Source organism: Octopus bimaculoides, chromosome 2, assembly GCF_046866305.1.
Source record: "Octopus bimaculoides isolate indiv1 chromosome 2, ASM4686630v1, whole genome shotgun sequence".
Taxonomy (NCBI): Eukaryota; Metazoa; Mollusca; class Cephalopoda; order Octopoda; family Octopodidae; genus Octopus; species Octopus bimaculoides.
The window spans coordinates 177615860-177638838 of record NC_142929.1 but is presented as its reverse complement, the minus strand read 5'-3'; the positions used below and the strand labels follow the sequence as shown (position 1 = coordinate 177638838).

General features: G+C 35.7%; 1 protein-coding gene across 16 annotated transcripts in view; it reads left to right on the top strand.

Moving 5' to 3' along the window:
* LOC106882686 (vitamin D3 receptor) overlaps positions 1–22979 on the top strand; it is an 886520-nt gene that overhangs the window by 633910 nt on the left and 229631 nt on the right. The gene's annotated exons all lie outside the window — the stretch shown is intronic.

The window sequence follows — 22979 nt, the reverse complement described above, 5'->3', positions numbered from 1 at the left end:
CATTCCAACAACCAAAGTTGTAAGATCTTCTGAAGTTTTAATAAGTTTTAGTGAATATATATGTTTATATGTGTAAACACATATACTCACACACACATATGTATGTGTATACAAACATGTAAACATAGATACATGCACATACAGAAACACTTATACACACATACATGTATACACGTAGGTGGGAATGTGTGTGTGTGTGTGTGTGTGTGTGTGTGTGAGTGAGTGTCCACCCACCCACACACACTCACATTTGCATATATAGAAATATGTATTTGTATAATGGGATGCTTTTATGCAATCAGCTGTTGTTGATATCCCCCACCCTTTCAACCATTGAAATGTCTAACTTTGTTTACTTACTCTTTCAAATACTTAACCTAATAGTTTTCTTTATCTCTGTAACCGCGCACACACATACACACTCGTTTGTCTATGTATGGGTGTGCATATTTTTGTGTTAGGCTGTATGTATTTTGTGTCATTGTCTGTATGTATGTGATACATGTGTGTATGTAAATACACTTGTCAGTAACACTCGGGTATTTATGTTTTTAGCTGGCACACCTTTTTGTATGAATTTATCTCTCTGTCTTTATCCTTTCTGTTTATCTGTCTTTATTTTTCTATTTGTGTTTGTTTTATTTATCTCTTCCTCTATCATGTTACTTATAAGTTTATGCATTTAAGTATGCATTCAACTATCAGTCTAGCTATTTGGTTTCATCTCAGTCTATTCTGCATAATGTCTGCTTGAGTCAATTTTGATGGAGCAGACTTATGATCAGAGGTGTTCCAACTACAACTATATTGTCTTTTTATATATCATAGACTTCATTGACCTCCATGTCACTCTGTATATATTTTCATTATGTTCCACTTATTTCTTATTTTGTTGGTTGTACCCTTGTTTATTTAAGACTGTAAGGGCATTACTTGAGGGAGATTTACCTACAATTATATTTTATATCTCAATACTTTTCTTAAATTTCTTTAACCTAAAAGTGAGGCTGTGTGGTAAGTAGCTTGCTTACCAACCACATGGTTCCGGGTTCAGTCCCACTGCGTGATACCCTGGGCAAGTGTCTTCTACTATAGCCTCGGGCCGACCAAAGCCTTGTGAGTGGATTTGGTAGACGGAAACTGAAAGAAGCCCGTTGTATATATGTATATGTATATATATATGTATGTGTGTGTTTGTGTGTCTGTGTTTGTCCCCCCCCAACATTGCTTGACAACCGATGCTGGTGTGTTTACGTTCCCGTAACTTAGCGGTTCGGCAAAAAAAAAACGATAGAATAAGTACTAGGCTTCCAAACAGTAAGTCCCGGGGTCGATTTGCTCGACTAAAGGCGGCGCTCCAGCATGGCCGCAGTCAAATGACTGAAACAAGTAAAAGAGTAAAAAAGAGAGAGTATGCGTGACTTAGTGATTAGATTGTAAGGTCTTGAGATCAATTCCCAGTGGTGTATTGTGTCCTTGAGCAAGACACTTTATTCCACATTGCTCCACTCCACTCAGCTGGCAAAAATGAGTAGTACCTCTTTTTCAAAGGGTCAGCCTTTTCACATTGTGTGTCCGTTAATCATATGTGTGTCAGCCACTTGCACATTAATTTCACAGATCAGATCAACTAGAACCCTTATCATAACCAACAGAATGCCATTTTTTTTTAGGGTATTACTTGAGGGAGATTTACCTGCTATTATATTTTATATTTCAATACTTTTTTCTAACTTTCTTTAATCTAAAAGTAACAAAAATGAAGTCACAACTACCTAAAGGTTGTGCCCCAGAATTATTGCTGTTTACAAACTGAAGTCAGTAAAATTACAGAATTAAAGAATACTTAGAAGACATATGTAATGGACACGCAAAATGATATTGCATTTTCTTTTCTTATCTATTAGTCATATCATGCGACCGCTTTTCCCATTTGGTCACTTGGTATATTTTGTGTGTTGTTAAATCATGCTTTTCTGAACTCTAGTGACATGAATTTATCCTTGATTTAGTTAGGAATATATAACTTAAACCTGCAAATGCTAATACTATCATTTCAGTCAATAAGTATTGATATTGAGACTATGTAGCCATAATCAGATAGAAATAGAAAACAGATAAACAAATACGACAATGTCCTTTATGAATGGGTGTATAAGTAAAATTATAAATATATTTATGAATTTCTATATCACTAAAATTTGAAACAAAAAGCTGAGCCACTTTGTGGTTGCTTGACTTGCTAGAAATTCAACCAAGTGATTAAATCTTAAAAGATAAGAGTCTTAAAAAATAATGAATACATTGCACAATATAGTCCCTGACAAAGAAAACAAAAAGAACAATATATAATCATAGCTGAAATGACTTTGAACTTAGGTCTGCTTCAGAAATGACCTGGGGATGAGCAACAACAAGCACTAGTTTAAATATTCATTTTATTGCTAACCCCACCCAAGTTTTATTCTATTTTTTTTCTCCTTGGGAATATAGATTAGCTGGTAATATATGTTGGTTCACAGACCGGTCTCAGATTGAAAGGTTTAAAGATGTCTTTAAAAGAAATTATTTAGTTTAAATTATTGGTATTGCTAACATTTTACTAAGTTATGGTAATCATCCACAAAAACGTGATTTTAATGTCTGATAAATACATCGTGTTGATTAAACAGATTTATTTACTTCCCCTATGGCTCTCTCTCATTAATTCTCACTTTCTCTCTAGGAATGCCTGTGATCTCTCTCTCTATCTCTCTCTCTTTCTCTCTCTCATTCTTTGTTTGTTTGTTTCTTTCTTTCTTTAGTAGAATCTGTTTTATTTTCATTTTCTTTATACATTTTCTTGCTTGCTATAGTTCTGGCTGCTTTGAGCATCATATTTAATATTGTTAATGCATGAAAATGTTTATGTATTTACATATACATGCATATCTCTTTATGTATGTATGTGTGTAGATGTATGTTATAGCCATAGAAGTGCAGTTCAGAGGTTCACTTAGCATCCACATGCTACCATGTTCAACCAATCAATGCCTTGTGAGTGTATTTGGTAGACAGAAGCTGTAGAAGCTCATTATTTGTATATATATATATATATATATATATATATATATATATATATATATATGTATATATATGTATATATATACACACACATATACATATATATATACATGCCGGTGGCATGTAAAAAGCACCATTCAAGTGTCTGAGATGCTAGTGCTGCCTGATCAGCTCCCATGCCAGTGGCACATAAAAGCACCCACTACATTCTCAGAGTGGTTGGCATTAGGAAGGGCATCCAGCTGTAGAAACCTTACCAGATCATATTGGAGGCAGATGCCGCCACCTAGCTTGCCAGTCCTCAGTCAAGCCGTCCAACCCATGCCAACATGGAGAGTGGATGTTAAACGATGATGATGTATAAATATATATATATATATAGAGAGAGAGAGAGAGAGAGTCAGTATTTTAATGATGTGACTTGTTTAAGTCCTACATTCAGCTTATGACCAATCATATCAGCTTTTTGCAAACAGTTTTGTAATGTCCAGTGAGCTGAGATTTGACCTCTCTTTTCCTTCCCAGTTATTCCTCATTCTGACACATCCACAGCAGTTTCCTTGAAGAATATTTTACATTTCTGTTCTCTGAATATTCATTGTCTTGTATTTATTCTATGTCCATACGCATTCAGTCACCTTTAACAACCGGATCACTTGTTTTGCCTTTCATGTTGGTCATCATTACAGAATGCAATCTGATCATCTGGATATGTTGCATTCCCACACATCTGTAATCTGTTCCTCTACACTTGTTGAATCTAGTGGTGGCCACTGAAAGAGTTGCTATAGTGGATTCAGCCAGATGATAATACATATCCCTGGTGATTATCCGACGCTAAAATGTAACTCCCTGTTATAGCATTCTTTGTTTTGCTTCTACTGTTGTCGATAATGATATGGCTCTTAACAGAATGATGGTGATGATAATGATATCCATTGACCTGAATACTAGCAACAGGTGTGCAAAGTAAACCAATAACCATCATGTAAACATGTGTGTGTATCTGTCTGATTGTACATTTTATAGTATTTGCATGTTTGTTTCTGTGTATGTTTGTGTGTCAGTCTACATCTGCATCTCTTGCTATGTGTTGACCTCTTTCTGACAGTCTGACTTCTCTCTCTGTCTTTCTTTTGATTTTTCTCTCATCTTGCTTCTCTCTCTATGAAATGGCCTACATTTTAATATCTGTCCGTCAATCTATCACTCTTCACTCATATGCATCTTTGTATAGGTCATTATTCATTATGTTTTTCTTCTTTATTCATTAATTTTTTTCTGTTTGTCTGATTTTCTGTCTAAACCAAAGAATATAGATTATTTGGCTGAGTTGCAGAAGACCATCCAAATAATAATTTTAAGATACATATATGAGAGTGAGAGAGAGAGAGAGAACTGAACCTAGGCTGTAAAAAGTTTATTTAATCTAAGTAAGATATTTAATTACTAAGAATACACAATTATTCAACAGTCATACTATAAGTTTATACTTTATGAGAATTTAGTCTCAAATACACTGCATTTAGAAAATATAGAATATTTACAACAAATTACCTCGCAGGAAATTCAGCTGTTTCAGTAATTTTACCTTGTCGAGTACTATTAAACTAAGAACAGTTATTTGTTTAGACACAAGGACATCATGAGTGACTGGTACATAAATTGTCTAGAACAGACTGAGGAAGCAAATTGTTACTTTATATATCACTAAGAAATAACTGTCTTAGAAAGACAGAGTGCTCTCCTAAGGAATGTACTGTTAATAAAACTTCTGGTGTAGCATCACCACGCTGACTTATTCCTCGTATCAGCAAGGGCTAGTACACCATTTTTATTAATGTGTTTTAGGAATACAACCATGTTTATGATAAACTTATATATAAAGTTACTCAACATCAAAATTTTGTTGCTATTCATTGGCAATAGTTAAAATATTTCTTGAATTCAAATAAAAATAATCAGGGATCAGAAAATGTATTTAAAATAATAATACTTTTGAAGTTGACATATCTATTTGTATTCAAAAATAAATTGATAAATAAGTGAATATTGAAAAGTGTTGTTTATGCAGCTGGTGATAAGGATATCATTTTTATGTTGCTGATGGCATTTTATTTCCTTGTGTCATTAAGATCCAAGTCAGTTATACTGCAATGGGTTTTTTTCATGACATAACCATATAAAGTGTTTTAAATCGTAGCTTAAGAAAATATACATCTTATGGTGGATTTTCCATGTATAGTGTTAGCTGAGCAGGGATGTTGTAAAATTATAAAGGCTTAGTTTCAACTTCTACTATGGTTATGACTTTGAGAAGGGTGTATTTAAAGGAAACTACAGTTACTTGAAGTTTGTTATTACAAAATGCCTCCCACTAGATCATTCTATCAGGTCTTTATTCTCATTCAATGCAACAGCTGTGGGCGGGAAGGGGCCTTGCAGCAGGCTCCACACCAGATGGCTAGACATGATTAGCAAAGACCTCCAAAAGTTTGATGTCACCTTGGAGGATGCAGAGGGGCTGGCATGATACCACCAGCAATAGAGAGCACTGGTGAACCTGGTCAGCTCTACACATAATGACACCTCTGGAACCAGTAACTTGGAATGACTCCAGCCCCATCAAGCGAGAGCATGAAGCTGAAGCCAGCCAGCTATTTCTTGAAGAGTGGATGTAAATTTAAGTTGTTATGTCATACAACTAGGCCACATGACCCATTAGACTTAGAGGCCATGCAAAGATTATGAGCTTAGCTTTCTTTACGATAGTGCAAGGTACAATAAAAATCATAATTTCAAATTATCAGAAATGTCTCTTCTTGATCTTCTGATGCGTTTTTTTTTTTTGGGGGGGGGGTTCTGAGACTATTCTACAATCCATGACTTGATTCTTTTAAAAATATCTTGGTTTAAAGTGCTAGACCACTACAATATGGTTGCAAGTTCAAATATTAGTCCTTGCTATTATGGTATTTTTGTTTTTGCTTAGCTCAATATTACCTTGTCTTGTGTAAAACTGTATGCATGATTTGAGTAAGATTTAGCTGCTGTTTCTAGCATGTAGAATCTATATTGTTGGCTCAGGAGCTATTTTGTTTACTCCTGAAGAAAGAAAGAAAATCTCTGCCTGATTGCTGCTGTTTGCTTTATTTGTCAAAAAGAAAAAGAAAAAAAGAGTTCTAAACTTATTTCCTGTAGCAATGTATTATATATGTTTACATATGCCTACATATGTATCTTATTTAATCTATGAATGTAGCAAATTAAGCTTTTTAAATGCATTTTTTAAACAATGCTTTATGTATAATTCATGTAATAAATAGCCTAATTTGATATTAAATATGTTAAGGGGTAATGTACCAAATGGCATATGTAAATAATTTTGAATTAATTGCATTTTCCCCTCCTAGTTGGAGAGAAAAAGCAGAAACATAGTTGTAATTGTTAACAACTCTCAAAGAAAAGGAGAGATAATTTCAAAAAAATTAAGAATCAATTTCACAAAATTTATTTACATACAAGAAATTCTATCTTTGTTTGCATGCAAGGGATTAGCTATAAACATGTTTTGGTATTAGTTGAGATCGATCACCATGGACTAATCAACTCATACCTGCATTTATCAACTTATAATAGATTTTACATTGGCTCACTTGAATTATCTCCTTTAGTTAATTTTACTGTTATATTTACAGCAATGAATATTCAAGATTTAAAATTTAGAAATGCAAATTTATGATTTGTTATGTGACATGCTAAATTCATCTAAATATTTTTGGATTTATAAATATTTAAGAGCAGAGTCTGCCCAAATATTTCGCCATTGAGAAAATACTTCCATGCCACACATTTTTGTACACGAGTACTATTTATAATTCAAGTGGACAATTGTTTAGAAAGAACTGTGAAAAAAAACAGCTGTTCTTAAAAGAACAAAAGGACATCTCAACCAATTTTGTTTGGAAGCATAAAAGTAGAGAAGCAACAAGGGAGGAAAAAAAAAGAGACATTTTTTCCATTTTTTTATTGGGATTTTTAAACATGCAAATTAACTAGCTTAATGATATACAAACTTTTTAACAAGTCTCCCATTGATGTCTGTTGGTATATAGACAATGTATCCTTCTGAAATACAAAGATGCTTTGGGTAATGTAGCCCTAGATACAGTATCCTTGAATAAAAGATTGGATGTCATAGCTTGAACACCTTTGTATGCTAGATTATAAGTATGTTTGATCAGTGCTGTCCTGGAATTAAATAACCAAATCATTTACTTCCTTTTCTCTGAAAAGCTACTGTGTATCTGGTAAAAGCATATGTATCACTTCCAAACAGCCCAGTCCAATGGCCAGCACATAGGTACCACCATTAGTAATGACTTGCTACTGCATGTTGTAGAAGCATAGTAACGTTACCAAAAGCTTCCTTGACTTGCATAATGAGTTCAGCTTTACTTATGAGGACTAATACTTACAAAATATTATCCTCATATTCATTGACCATCACTGAATTATTCAAGAACTTGAATAATATAGGATTGCGTAGAGGCGCAATGACCCAGTGGTTAGGGCAGTGGACTCGCGGTCATAGGATCGCGGTTTCAATTCTCAGACCGGGTATTGTAAGTGTTTATTGAGCGAAAACATCTAAAGCTCCATGTGGCTCTGGCAGGGGATGGTGGCGAACCCTGCTGTACTCTTTCACCACAACTTTCTCTCACTCTTACTTCCTGTTTCTGTTGTGCCTGTAATTCAAAGGGCCAGCCTTGTCACACTGTGTCACGCTGAATATCCCTGAGAGCTACGTTAAGGGTACACGTGTCTGTGGAGTGCTCAGCCACTTGCACGTTAATTTCACGAGCAGGCTGTTCCGTTGATCGGATCAACTGGAACCCTCGACGTCGTAAGCGACGGAGTGCCAACAACAACAACATAGGATTGCATCCACCAATAAAACTAGGCTGATGAGTTGTTGGATGTATCTGGTCATTTTAAAGAGTAAATGACTGACTTTGTTTATCTCTACTAGTGTGTGGATAATTAAACAGTAGAAATAATAGACCATATTACTCATGTGCATTGCAGTTTTGAATATAATGTGACAAATACCAAGAATGTATTCATTTATTTAAAATTATTATTACAGAAACATTATTATTGAGATTGGTGTTATACCTTGTAGAATTGTTCTGACTCTATGTTCTGAGTTCAAACCCAGCTGTGGTCAGCTTTGCTTTTCTTCTTTCCAGTATCAATAAAATAAAGTGCCGGTCAAATATTTGAAGGAAGTGGAATGATTGACTAATTCCATCCTCCCTGCTCTAAATTGGGCCCTTGTGTCTAGATTAAACACAGTTGATATCACTCACTGATTGAATAATTTCAACTAGTATATTCCTGCTAAATGTCCCTGTAACCATACTCTCCTATCTTAAACAACAACAGTATCATACGATATCTGAGATAATCATGCTGGCTCACATTAAACATCAACACAAAAATGAGCAACAGCACAATAATAATTTAGTGAAACTACACAAACATGAATAACAACTGCAAAACAAAAAAATTGTTATTGTAACCAAAAATAGCATCTATAAACAGAAAGAATAACAACAATGCAAATGAAATCAACAACAACAACCAAAATAATTGAAGTCCAGAAGAAACAAAAAAAAAAAAAAATTTTAAGATTTAAAGATAGAGACAGGAAGAAGATATCACAATAGATAAGAGTTATTCATAAAATCCCACTGGAAAGATGGTAGCTATGATGAAGCATTGAAAATTGACCATAAAACTACATTTTTATGAAAATATATTAAATTGCAATTAAAATTTTGCTATTGACTTTAGACTACGCAAGAAGATTGCTGAAGTGAAAATTACAAGAGTTGTACCGGAAGTAATGTGAAAGTAGGCATAGCACTTTTAGTCACTGTCATGGGTCATTCAAACTGCACATGTTGGTAGAGTAACACTTTCTCTTCTTTTTGTTCTTTGTCGCAAGCAAATAATGGGTTCTGAGCTGAAGTAACAGGCTGTCATTGAGTTTTTGATGAAGGATGGTTGCTGGTTGTCTGACATCGACAGAAGGCTACAAATTGTTTACAGAGATGAAACCATTGACAATAGCAATGTGCACAGTTGGATGAAGAAGTTTAAAAGAGAAATCAGCTTTAAAGAAAATCCCTGCTGTTGGATAACATCAGCTGTGACTACTGAAATGATTTGTTAGTGAGTGGATGTATTGATCCACATGGGCAGACAACTCACAATCTGAGCTTGCTGTTCACATAGACTGTGATCACAATGCATTAAAGAGGATGGTGGGAAACTTTAGATATTGCAAAGTTTGTACAATATGGGTACCTTAGCAGTTGACTCCCAGTTTGAGGAGAGATGAGTAGAAGTCTGTTCATATCTGCTGGAAACAGCTGAAGTCAATATGGAAACATTTTCCTGATCTGATCACGGGGGATGAAACATGGCTGTGTTTTTATGATGCAGAAATGGAAGCTCAGTACATGTAATGACATCACACCTTTTCTCCAAAGCCTAAGAAGTTCAAAAGCCAGTAACTGTCACAGAAAGTTATTGTTACTGTTTATTGGGATAACAATGCCATCATTCTCCTTGATTCAAAATGCTTGGGTGCCATTAGGAAGAACAGACCAACAAGAATTTGCAAAGGATCTGTATTTAGCATTGCAGTGTGCAGTCACACACATATCTGGCAAGAAATTAGGCAATTGCTAAAATTGAGTTGGTCTGTGGTCCTCTATTCATGATTGTTGCCTGCTGACTTCCACATGTTTGATTCAACGAAGGACTGTTTTCAGAGAAAACAATTTAAGGACACAGATGTAGTGAAAGTAGTCGTGAAGATGTGAGCACAATGGAATTTTTTCAAAGACGATTCAAGAGTTGGGTTCAATGATGGCACATGTGCATTAATTGTAATGGAGACATTGAGTATAAGTAAGGATTGCTCTACCAACATGCAATTTGAATGACTTATATCAATAAAAAGAAGTTATGCTCACAAGCATTACTTTTGGTATAACCCACATAACCTTTGTATATATTTATATCTCACTGTTCATTTACTTCTTTCTCTATTGTATTATAAGGATTACATTTAATAACCTATTCAATAAGATTATGACAGATTCTATAATTAAGAAGACCACGCTTTTTAACTGTTGGAGTTATATTTTTTACTAAGGTGGGTAATTTGGCTCTTCTAGTAATTTTTTATTTTTATGGATTTTGGTTTATTTCATGTCTTTTGAGATCCAAGCTGTGAAATGTCTTGGATCTCTCCTCAGTAATGAAGTATTCTAATGGATGCTTCTGTATTTTTCTGGATTGTATGTCGATATATAAGGTAGAGTATTAAGTGTGACAGAAGTATTTTCTTCTTTGTAATTCTTAAATAAAAGAACATGCTTTATCATGTTCTTTGTTGTTACTAATTAACATTATTTGTGTACTATCTTTCAAGTAGTATTCTCTTTAATTCTCAAAGATGTTTATTCTGGGTTTCAAAATTCAATATACTGTGCAGATTTTTCTTGCCAGATTAAATTGGTATATTTGTTTTTGTATGTTTTGGGTGGTTTGAAATGCAAAACAAACATTGTTTTGAGTCTTTTCAGTGAAAGTGGATGGATGTTATTTTTGATGTTTGCAACTTTTTCAGTACTAAAAATATTCATAAAGAGTAATTACTTTTGAATATATTTTATTGAAAAATGAATATTGTTGATTATAATATAAATTAGAGTTTTAAACTCATTAAGTTGATCAAAACATAATATAACCATCTAAGTATTATTTCTAGTTCTGCCATAAATATTTATGAGTGTTGTTACTGAATGTTAATCTGGCATTTTTGTATATTTGGACTTCCAAGTATGCTATGAATAAACTGACATATGTTTGGGCAACTATTGTTTCCTTATAAATATTGACATAGTTAATTTTATTCCTTATTTAGGTATCCTGTTAAGAAATTCATCAAACCACAACATGATTGATTGTAATCCATATTCATCTGGAAATGTAATATTAAAGTTGCACAGCCTCAAATGAGTCAATGAAAGTGACTCTCTTGACTTTTTGTAAGAAGATAGTTTAACAGGTGTTTATATATATCTACATACCCACCTGGCAAACTATTGTATCATCATCATTATCATCTTTGTCATTGCTTAATGCCCATTTTCCATGCTGGCATGAGTTGGTTGGTATGATAGGAACCAACAAGCCAGTGTACTGCACTGAACTCCAATGTCTGCTTTGGCATGGTTTCAACACCTTGTTGTCTTTTTTATCTCTAACTATTTTACTGAAACTTACTAAGTATTTTATTCATGGCACTTGCACTAGTGAAGTCAGCTAGTAACTTTCAAGACAATACACCCTCACTGAGTTGGGGTGAAGTATAGGGGGATGTGGTTTTATGCCAGTGATGAGAGGTTAAAGTATGATATAGAGATAGGAACAGATACATGGCTACTCCAGCTAGAAAAAGATAGATGATGATAGTAATGAGCATACCTTTGAGACTGTGTCATGGTATATCCTCAATTTACAGGAAGGTGAATGTAAGAGAAGTGGAACAGAGCATCACGCAGGGTCAGTGGGTAGGTATGTGTGTGAGAGTGTGAAAGAAAAGTGACAGATGGATGCAGATGAGGGAAAGAGGTGAATGGTGAATATCAGTTTGCCAGGAAAATGGAGGAAATAGGATTGGGCCAGGGAGGTAATAGAAGGCAGCAAAGATGATGTGAAATGTGTTTTGGGTTTGTGTGAGATAAGTGTACAGTGCTAGGGATGTGGTTAGATATACATAGCCCTGGAAATAGTGGTGGATGAAAGGAGTGGTGATGGGGGCTTTCTCTGGCAGAATGATATGGTATGCAAGGGAAAGTGGAGTAAAGAAAGGCATTCAGTTGGAAAAATGGGGTAAGGAATGATATTAGGAATGTGGGTGATGAAGGAAGTAGTTTCTGGGAGAGAAATAAATGGTAGCACCATCGGGGCAACAAAATATGTGCAGTTCTGCTGTCATATAATAACTAGAGCCGAATCAAGGTGGCAGGCTGGCAGAATTGTTAGCACACCGGACAAAATGCCTTGTCTTATTTCATCCATCTTTGTGTTCTAAGTCCAAACACCAACAAAGTTGACTTTGCCTCTCATCCTTTTGAGGTTGATGAAATTAGGTACCAGTAAAGCATTGGGGGATGATGTAATTAGCTAGCCCTCTCCACCAAAATTTCAGGCCTTGTGGATATTGTAGAAAGGATAATTGCAGCAGCTAAGTGAATATTGCTGTAGTTGGAAGAGTGAAGGAGGAATGAATGTTCAGAAGATGAGTGAAAGGGGAAAAGAGTTAATATAGGGACAGATTGGGTTCACAGGTATAAACACAAGTGATATGCTTTTAGGGCCTCATTTGTGCACAGATAAACAAGTTTTTTCAAACACAGCAAATTATCAATCTTACATGTATATATATATATATATATATATATATATATATATATATATACATATATATATACATATATATACATATATATATACATATATATACATATATATATACATATATATATACATAATTGCGGAGTCACTATCAGAACTAGAGGAGAAGTTTCAGGTGTGGAAGCAAGGTCTAGAATTGAAGGGCCTTAGAGTCAACCTAGCTAAAACCAAAATCCTAATAAGTAGGAAGGTAGATAAAACACAAACCCCTTCAGGTAGATGGCCCTGCTCAGTATGTAGAAAAGGAGTAGGTAGTAACTCTATAAGATGTACCCGGTGCAAGCTATGGACACATAAGAGGTGCAGCAACATCAAAGGCAGGTTAACTAGCAAGTTAGTTTTTGTTTGTGGCAGATGTTCAGGTGCAATAAAGACTGCAAACAAACAGGAAACAACTTCTATCTCATTCCAGGGTGAAAAACTAGAGGTAGTCGATAGCTTCCGCTATCTGGGCGACCAAGTTAGTAGTGGGGGTGGGTGCGCTGAAAGTGTAGCTGCTAGAATAAGAATAGCCTGGGCAAAGTTTAGAGAGCTCTTACCCCTGCTGGCGACAAAGGGACTCTCACTCAGAGTAAAAGGCAGACTGTATGACGCATGCGTACGAACAACCATGCTACATGGCAGTGAAACATGGGCTGTAACTGCTGAGGACATACGTAAGCTCGCAAGGAATGAAGCCAGTATGCTCCGTTGGATGTGTAATGTCAATGTGAATACCCGTCAGAGTGTAAGTATCTTGAGAGAAAAGCTGAACATTAGAAGCATCAGTTGTGGCGTGCAAGAGAGACGATTGCGCTGGTATGGACATGTGGTGAGAATGGAGGAGGATAGCTGCGTGAAAAAGTGCCACACCCTAACAGTTGAGGGAACCCGTGGAAGAGGTAGGCCCAGGAAGACCTGGGCTGAGGTGGTGAGGCAAGACCTTCGTACATTGGGCCTCACCGAGGCGATGACTACGGACCGAGACCTTTGGAAATGTGCTGTGCGTGAGAAGACCCGGCAAGCCAAGTAAGATCGTTGCCAGTGCCCCTGGACTGGTTCTTGTGCGGGTGGCACATGAGATGCACCATTTTGAGCGTGGCCGTTGCCAGTACCGCCTGACTGGCTCCTGTAGGATTTTTGAGCGAGATCGTTGCCAGTGCCCCTGGACTGGCTTGTGCGGGTGGCACATAAAAGACACCATTTCGAGCGTGGCCGTTTTCGTGCGGGTGACACGTAAAAGCACCCACTACACTCTCTGAGTGGTTGGCGTTAGGAAGGGCATCCAGCTGTAGAAACTCTGCCAAATCAGACTGGAGCCTGGTGTTGCCATCCGGTTTCACCAGTCCTCAGTCAAATCGTCCAACCCATGCTAGCATGGAAAGCGGACGTTAAACGATGATGATGATGATGATGATATATATATATATATATAGAGAGAGAGAGAGAGAGAGAGATATGATGGTGATAAAATGACTTAATTTGAATAACTTAATGCATTGAATTGAACCAAAACGTGAGTTTTCTGTATGCATGACTGTATATTAATATGATACTACTAAATGAACACAAATAAAAAACAAAAATGTATATTGTTATTCAGCAAATGACGTTGAAGATTTTTTTTTCTAACACTTAATCTGATATGTACAGCAGCAGTTCTTTGAATTGTTTGTAATCCTGACAAAACAGTCTAAACATTTCTTCTAATACACTCCTTTTTCTCCATTCTCTTTGACTTCTGGAATCAGTCCATTTTACGCATGTGTATATGTATGTATATGACAATGAGAAAGCATTAACATGGTATTCAATCTGCAAATCTCACTCAAATCCTACCTTCCTGTTTTATGTACACACACACACAGAGGCACCCATACCAGTTACATATAAAAAGCACCCGTACTGGTGTCACAGTAAAGGCACCTGTGCTGGGGACATGGGAAAGGTACTTGTGCTAGTAGTACGTAAAAGGCACCTGTGCTGGGGACACACAAAAGGCATCCATACCAGTGACATACACATGGTACCTGCACTGGTGAAATGTAAATGACATCCAGTACACTAGAATGGTTGATGTTAGGCAGGGTATCCAGCTGTTGAAATCAAACCATAAAAGACTGGAGCCTGGTGCAGCTCTCCAGCTTACCAGTTCCAGTCAAACCGTCTAACCCATGCCAGCATGGAAAGCAGATGTTATATATCATCATCATCATCATCATCATCATCAATTAACGTCCGTTTTCCAAGCTGGCATGGAGAGCCGGTGGCTGCACCAGGCTCCAGTCTGGTCTGGCAGAGCTTCTACAGCTGGATGCCCTTCCTATACACACACACACACACACACACACACACACACACACACACACACACACACATATATATATATATATATCGCGAAACGTTCGTATCCAATTAACTAAAGGCAGGTTTGTTTTTGCTTTTCACTCTGGTTTTTTGTTCTATGTGCGCCATAAATATCGCCATCCATTTAGAGAAAAATTTGTAGTTTGGAATCAGTAGTTTTTTGACTGCTATTTCTAAATTTTCAGTATGTTGGAGAAGCAACTCAATGCTAATCCCTGTATATTTACGATGATATATATATATATATATATATAAAACACCTATGCTATCATGGAAAATGGAGATTATAGGATGATGATGATGATCTACTCTCTTCATGGTAGCTTTATATATGTATACTGTATACGTGTGTCTAATGATGATAGCTAATGTGTGTGCATATAGACATACACACACACACACTCACTAATGTATAAAGTAGTTTTTGACCATTACTAAATTCAAATATCCAGTAAGATAAAAGTACACTTTGAAATGAAAGCAAACAAGTATCAAATATTAACAAAACTAACAATTTTGTTTATTTAATTATAATTAATTAATAAGATTATTATGTCTCATGGTTTTGTATTATTTTTTGTGACTATTTATGACTGTATCTATTACTTTGTAAGTATAACTTTTCATTTCCATTTGGTTATTTTAATTAAATATTTCTTCAGCTAAGACAATTTACATCTACAAGGTGTATGTGTGTGTGTGTGTGTGTGCGTGCGTGCGTGCATATATGTGTTGTATAAACATGTATCAGATCTATTTTTGTATGTGTTATGATAATTTTAAATTCTATTTCCTCAATATTCTACCACTGCCATCATACTTAGCAAGGGAAACAAGACATGCATACACACAGGTACTTGGATAGGTGTTCTGCTGCATGTTTGCGTGTGTGTGTGTTTTGTACAGCATAAATAGTGTTTGTGTAAATATATACAAGAATATGTTAATGCACTTGTACACTGTTCTACTAATATATATACATCACTATAGAAATGTAAATGTGTATACCTATTTGCATAATACAAACTCATTAAAATTTTGTTTTAATTAAATAAGCTATGGCTGCTCTCTCTCTCTCTCTCTTTCTCTCTCTCTCTATCTCTCTCTCTCCCCCACACGCACACACACGCACACGCACACACACACACACACACACACACACACACACAAATGCCTTTTTTCTCCAATGCATGAATGGTCTTTGTGTTAAGGTGGTTGCTTGAACAACTGAATGCCCTATTTCAATGCTATCAGCTGGGGAGTAGGAGTGTATTCCGTTTTCAATCCATCAGGTAAGCTTTGCATTGTTCAGAGGCATGTCATAATGTCTGTAAAATTTGAACTAGTTGACTATGAGGTCAGTAGACTAGCACATTATCTCTTTGTGGCCTTTATATTTATAATAAACTTTATAAGTGAAGGGTTGTGGTAGGTGTATCAAATCCTGTATACAATATGTTCTCTAATTTTTGAAAATTTCTCTTTGTGAAGAGAAAGTAAAAGAAAGCCTAGTGGTGATTGTTTGCACTCTGAATGAGAAGGGGTGATAATCTGAAGAAATTAAAAATGATTCATAATAAATTTACTTTCTAAGACTAAAAATGAACTGATTTTTGTTTTGGATTCAGTGACAGGTTTAGATATGTATTACTGCTTCCATAAGCATTATTCCATTATTCTTGACTTTGTATCAACTTACATCCATATTTATTATATGTAAGGTAAACAGGATTACAACTATGGGTCTGCTCCATTGGCTTTTGCTCAATTGTTAACATCAACAGATTAAGAGAAAATGTATATCCTTTCAATATAAGTGAATGAAACCTTGGTTTAGATATACAGACTTGTTTACCTTATTACTGACACACACATATATATCTCAGATTTGGTACACTTCTAATGTGAAGATGTACTGAGAACTTTCCTGCATCCAATATACTGCTGAAATAGAGATTGCGTCTCATCTCTTTCCATGGTACCATTCAAATACCATTTAATCAGTTTATACACACGTGTACATACACACACACACACACACACACACACACACGCCCACACACATGCATGCACACTCACACACATGCACACACACACACACACACGTACACACACACACGCACATATTCTTCTTCATTACCACTATTGTTTTATTGCCACTTTCCATGTTGGTAAGAATAGGCCAAGTCATCATACTTTAAGTCAGTCATTTGGTGTTACTGCCCTCCTAGATGGATCAGAGGACCATGTCTTGCTTAAGCATTTCATTTTAAGCTTGGTTTCTATGGTTGGGTGCCCTTCCAAGCACTAACCACCTAATTGACTGAATTGGGTGCATTTTATCATAGCACCAAAACTCGAGAGGCTGTCATGTCCTGCACAAACTAAAAGGTCTTTTGACCCCCACATGTCCATTCATTCACTGTCCACATAACAGAATAGATTATGTGTATATTACCATGGCATTGGCACTTGTGAGGCTGACTTGTATCTCATAAAACAAGCCAGTTGTATTATGAGGTCATTCATTAAAAGACATACATCCCCCCCCCCCCAAGAAAGAAATGAATAAAAGAGAATTGTTAGCTCACCGGGCGAAATGCTTAGTGGTATTTCGTCTGCCGTTACGTTCTGAGTTCAAATTCCGCTGAGGTCGACTTTGTCTTTCATCCTTTTGGGGTCGATAAATTAAGTACCAGTTATGCACTGGGGTCGATGTAATCGACTTAATCCCTTTGTCTGTCCTTGTTTGTCTCCTCTATATTTAGCCCCTTGTGGGCAATAAAGAAATAAGAAATGAGAAGTTATCAAAGATGTGTGAGAAGGCAACAGATATAGTCTTGACAAATTGAACAAGAGGCTGAAATTGTGTGTTGCGGGTGAACAGGAGACAGAGAGATGATCGAAGAACAAGAGGATGTTAGCTGATACAGTGTTTGGGATGATGGAGGGAACGAGAGAGAGAGTGGGGTGATGGTCGGTTAGAGATGGTCATCGGTAAGAGGGATTGATGGTTGTCAATCACAAGTAGTCTGGAGAGAAGGAGTGGCATATTGTGTTTTAGAATTAATAAAGTAGAATGTAATTGTTCATTGTAGTGCTGAGAAAACTCTCTGGGCCTATGTGGAGTTTCATGAATATTGCTGTTACATGAACAGCTATATCTGTGAAATTCTGTTTTGTGTGTGTAGATATTGATAGGTGTATAAGTTTGTGTGACTGGAGGCGCAATGGCTCAGTGGTTAGGGCAGCGGACTCGCAGTCATAGGATCACGGTTTCGATTCCCAGACCGGGCGTTGTGAGTGTTTATTGAGCAAAAACACCTAAAGCTCCACAAGACTCCGGCAGGGGATGGTGGTGAACTCTGCTGTACTCTTCCACCACAACTTTCTCTCACTCTTACTTCCTATTTCTGTTGTGCCTGTAATTCAAAGGGTCAGCCTTGTCACACTGTGTCACGCTGAATCTCCTCGAGAACTACATTAAGGGTACACGTGTCTGTGGAGTGCTCAGCCACTTGCACGTTAATTTCACGAGCAGGCTGTTCCGTTGATCTGATCAGCTGGAACCCTCGATGTCGTAAGCGACGGAGTGCCGACAATGTAAGTTTGTTTGTGTAGATATTTATGTGTGTGTGTGTGTGTGTAAACTTATTTTATATCATAAATGGTATTATTTACTTATAAGTTTCACGCCACCAGCTTGTTCAGACTGGGTCCTTCTATCTGAATGAACCAGAAGGACACAAATTATAAATAATTGTTGCTATTTATGATATAGAATGTATCTGACTGTAGTTTTGTATTGAGTTTCATATCAGTTTACTTTATAATATATTAATGTTTATTTTTATGTCAAATTATAATAAAAACAATTTAACATTAAACTGAATTATGCAATGCCCTTTCTTAAGTACTTATTTATTATACTTTTACAAGAAGTGGGGATGACAGTAACTTTGAACATTCAACCTGCTTGCTTTTCTTTGACTGTCATGTATACGTGTGTGTGTGTGTGTGTTTATATCTGCATGTGAGCCATGCAAACATGAAGCACCAATGTTGGTGCCACTTAGAAAGCACCCAGTACACTCTGTAAAGTGTTTAGTATCAGGAAGGGCATCCAGCCATAGAAACAAAGCCAGAACAGACTGTTCAACTCATGTCAGTTTGGAAAATGGATGTTAAGTGGTGGTGGTGGTGGAGGTGGCAGTGGTAGTGAGGAGGAGGAGGGGGATATGTATATGAACCCTTTAGACTTAATTTTATCTATAGACAATTAGTATAAGCAATCCATAAAATATCTTTGTATTTTCTAACCTGGTTCTAATAAACCTTTGATAAGAGCAACATAGCAAAACGTTGGACACCACCATCCCTATCTAATTGTCCTTGGTGAATTCATCTTGGCACAAATCTCAAGCAATTTACTGTTTAACACATATCATACGTTGTCAAAGTGGGCAGGTGATAGAGGTATATATGTATGTGACTCCCACTCCATATATGTATGTGTGTGTGTTTATGTATTTGGCTTCTAGTGACAACAGAATCTAAAGAAAGCAGAATAGTTTCTAAAGATGTAATGAAAATGACAATAAGAGAAGTGGGTATTTCTCTTATTTTTTTAATGCAAAGGAGAAGATAATATATACAGGGACCCTCCTTTTGTGTTTTAAAAGGAAAATGATGTGCTTCTACCAGCCGTAGTGGTGTGTGGTGGGGGCAGTGCAGTTGTTGTTTGTAGTAGCATTGGGGTTGCATGACAAAGGCTAACTTAGAACACATTAAAGCAAATGTAATTTATTTGTTTATTATCTTTTTTCTGTCTTGTATTGATGTTTAAAAATGAAATTTTCAGCTCACTACAAGATGAAATAATCTCCTATTTTGAACAGGTGACTCATTTCTTTTCACTGTAGATAGATTTCTTGAATGAATGTTCTATTTTGTAAACACTGACCTATAAAGGCAGCGGATGGCAGAATTGGTAGTGTGTTGCATACAGAAATGTCTCTTATGGCATTTGGCGATATCTTTTACACTCTAACTTCCAATCCTATCCTGGTCTACTTTTGCTTTCATCTTTGTAATATTTGATACATTAACTACCAAATTGCAATACTAGAAATGATATAACCAACTATATCCTTGAAGGCTATGCCTGCACATGGCTGCAGTCCAGTGATTAAAATTCGTAAAATAAACATCTTGAAAAATATAGTATGATAAACAATAATCAGTTTTCACTACCCTGCATTTTAAGTATAAATAATTTTGGTGATCCAACAGTTATGAGTATAACCAATGATGTTTGACTCTGAGCATATTGAGATAGCAGCTGGTAAACTGAAACTGCAGAAGTAACTGTTAAATAATAGATAAGTAAATTGTTTTCACTGCATTCCTTGTACTGTGCTGCGTGAAACATTGTACCAATAATCTACTTTATTTTTCAACTTCTTTTAAACTCTGATCAATGTGTTCTAGCTGTATCAGTCTCACCTTTTTCTTTTCAGATAGTGTATCTTAAGACTACATTATCTGTTGCATTCTTCTTTTCTCTTTAGCCAATTGTTTGAGTTTTGATGCAGATATACCTACTGTTTCTAGCAGAGTAAGTGACTATATACAGACTCTCTGTTTGCTCCCACTTAGAATAAATAGTTTAATTTTGTACTGACAAACATTGAAGTAGTGGTTGGTTATACTGAAATTGTGCAATTGAAGAACTAAATGTAATATTTCTGTCTTTTGACTAGTTTCTATTAGTCTTGTCACACAGAAGGTATATCTGAATGAGTCAAACTCAAGATCACTAATGTAGCAAGCTATGAAAAATTTATGGTGGTTATGAGCAAAGTCTTTATTCTCAGGCACCTTGTGGTTGTACTTGACATTTCATTTTTAAAGGAGACATAATTAATTGAACTTACATTATAACATTATTTGTACGCAATAATATTGTAAACTCTAAAAACACCATGATGATGATTATGAACAAAGTTATTGACATTGCATACATGCATTTGGGGAGATCAACATTTAATACAAATTTCTTCTATCTTAACACAAGTTCACTAAATAAACCACAATAGTTTATAGTACTTTATAGAAGAAATATTATTGTAATGTGTGTTTGTCTGTGTTTATATACACACACCACACACACATATATGCATATACATGCAGCATACCTACACCATACCAATTATACATGTATGTATATGATTTCCATAAAGTTAGTTGTACTTCGGGTTTGAGACATATCTCACACTAGCAGATTCTCAACTTCATCAACTTCGGCAAATTCACTATTACTGTCTTTGACTTCATCAAAGTCTTTGACTTTATCAAAGTCTTTGACTGTCTTGCACAAAAACCTCAAGAAAAAACATGCAATCATTTCTCACTTCTTGGACTGAAATTTTCTCATTCAGTCAACTCGTGGCAGCATATGACAGTTATTATCTCGTCCTCTCTTTGACCTACGTTTTATCAACCCACATTTTCATGGATGAATAATGTCCTTACTGTTAATTACCATCAAACACACTTCTATGCAAATGATACCTCCCATCTAGCTTGATTAGCTTTCCATGCACAGTCATTATCCAACACAATCTAGACACCTTACTTGCACTACTTCTTGAAACTGACCTCAAAATCATCCTGTAATTAGGACATAACCTAATCTCATTTAATAATAGCAAGAGTGATACAATTACACAGCAAGAAAAAAATGATTATTTTTTATACATAAGCAACATAACTATAACCTTCATACTACTTAGTCACACAAGCTGTTACAACATCCTTATACTGTTGCGAAAAATAGTGACATCAGTATGTCTATGATATAGCTGAAATTGCTTCTCAACAGGCTAAGCTTTTTCAGAACTACGAAATGCTTTGGCTGTGATCAGTTACTTTACAAGGAACAAGGAATCCTCTATTGAACTATTTGTAATATGTATGGGACTGTAGAAATGATACATAGTCATTCACAAAATTACATTAAAAAGAAACAAAAAAATATTTAAATAAAATTGATATTCGTCTGATTGGCAAAACTTTACTCTCTAAACACATTACAACCACAAACCTATCGATGGTCTATATCAATGCAATTTATCTATTATTTCTAGTGTGATGAATGACCAAATATGGCTCCCTTGCTGGTTCTACTAGCAGCATATATTCTCAGAATATCACCATTGACTAACAATTCCACATAAAGTTTTGTCTACTTTTAATTCTATGGCATCCAAAAACAGTTTTAATTTCTTATTGGTATTTGAAGAACATCTAAGTTTAAAACAAGACAAAAACGCCAAAATTTAAAAAACAAAAGTGGCGTGTACAGTCGTTCATTTTACAGCTATTTATTATTATTTTTTATTTTTCTGTGCTAGCATGAAGATTTACTTGAGGCTGTATTTTTACAGCCAGATGTCCTTACTTGTTTTACAAGTAAAGGATTTTTTTTATTCCACTGGTCTTTGAAAGTGCAGGAGAATGAGACATATTGCCAAAGGCAGTGACAGCAAAGACATAGAATATCAATATTCACACACACACACTCATGTTTGATTCTGCATTACTTTAGATAGCTATGTGGAAGAGATACTTATGTCTCAGAATGTTACCTTAGAAAGATAAGCATCATATCCTAAGGAAGATATGCTTAAAAATCATTGCTATGAAATTAAACCCAAACATTGAACTTTAAATTACATACATTCATGGGAATGAAGAGCTTACAGGTTGCATTTTACATATTTACAACCAATGATAGGAGTAGACACTAAAATGTCTATGATCGTACTTCTGCTTCATTAGCGCAGACCTGAGATTAAATAAAACTGCCACCAATTTACAATCATATATCTACCTGCTCTGTTTGAAACAATTTACTACAATTCAGCTGATAAAACAGCTTCTTTGTGATCACTTTCTTGTTAGAAATAACAACCAAATCTCCCTCAAACCATACCATGTTTCAAAAG